Source organism: Limulus polyphemus, unplaced genomic scaffold, assembly GCF_000517525.1.
Source record: "Limulus polyphemus unplaced genomic scaffold, Limulus_polyphemus-2.1.2 Scaffold796, whole genome shotgun sequence".
In the NCBI taxonomy this organism is placed as follows: Eukaryota; Metazoa; Arthropoda; class Merostomata; order Xiphosura; family Limulidae; genus Limulus; species Limulus polyphemus.
In genome coordinates, this window is record NW_013666406.1 from 169,059 (window position 1) to 170,370 (window position 1,312).

General features: G+C 38.9%; 1 protein-coding gene across 2 annotated transcripts in view; it reads right to left on the reverse strand.

Moving 5' to 3' along the window:
* The window catches only part of LOC106460569 (calcium-transporting ATPase sarcoplasmic/endoplasmic reticulum type-like), a 90,883-nt gene extending 89,571 nt beyond the window's left edge, over positions 1-1,312 (reverse strand). For both annotated transcript variants that reach the window (XM_013920287.2, XM_013920286.2), the window contains exon 1: positions 1,092-1,312. The gene's annotated coding sequence lies outside the window, so the exon portion shown is untranslated. The remainder of the gene's footprint in view (positions 1-1,091) is intronic.

Genomic DNA, 1,312 nt, shown 5'->3' on the forward strand with positions numbered 1-1,312 from the left:
CTTTTTTATTAACAAATAGTGGGACTGACTGTCACATTATAATGCCCCCACGGCTGAAAGGGCGAGCATGTTTGGTGTGACGGGGATTCGAACCCGCGACCCACAGATTGCGAGTCGAGTGCCCTAACTACCTGGCCATTTTACTTTTGTGTGTACAGTGGTTATTTATTTTCTTCTGGGATCATAAGTCACTAGTTATTTGTTCCTGAAATCCGTGCAAAGCTACACAAGAGCTATCTGAGCCAGCCATCTCTAATTTTGAGCCACCCAGTGGCACAGCGGCATGTCTGCGGACTTACAACGCTAAAATCCGGGTTTCGATACCCATGATGGACAGAACACAGATAGCCCATTGTGTTGCTTTATGCTTAACTTAAAAACAAATCAAATTCTAATTTTGAACTGAAAGATAGAGGAAAGTTAGCTAGCCAACATTATCCACCGAAAACCTTTGGAATACTCAAATCGAATAGTTGGCCACAAAGTTAGGAGTGCAATTTTGTAGCAACGAGACGCGAACCTTAGACCATCGAATTCACAGTTTCAGCACACCAGGCCACGCCCGGTCCCGAAGTCACAAAGGTACCTGACCTATTTGCATACTCCCTTTCAAACTAGGTTTTAAACACACTAGTTTTAAATACAAAGCAACAAATATTACACACAGTATTTCTTCTCGATATCTCACAAAAAATGACATCTTTCAAAGCAGATGAAAATGAGGAATTTTTTATTATTTGTAGAGAATGAGTTATATGCATATTATTATCATTTTTTAAACATGAAACATGACTTGAATGTGATCTAAATCTATAGTTATCGGTTTCGTAGATAAATATCAAATCGTAAGAATTCCTTTCATAGGATCAACATGGGATTTAAATAATTATTAACTTTACACAAAAATTCAGTGGTAGTCTTCGACTGTAATATAAGTAACACACAACTCTGAGAGAATGAAGATAATACAACAACAAAAATCTTAGTTCCGAAGTATTACTTTATAATATTAAATATTTCTAGTAGCTTTCATTTTATCGGAAGCCCTTAACTAACACTGCACAATGTTTTGTCAATCAAAGGTCACCTACCACTTCCGATCCTTCCTTCAAGGTTGCTGTTACTGTCGATGGTCCCGCACTATCCCCTGGTTTCACAGATTCGAAAGGCCTACCACTTTCTGTTCAAAAGTAGATTAGTTTATTCGTAACGATCCGTCATGATCGCAGTCACCAGCACAGATCACAGCCACCACGTTTGTGTTCGCTACGAGCCCACGGTAGACACATTGCTTGTGGGTTAATTAATAAGA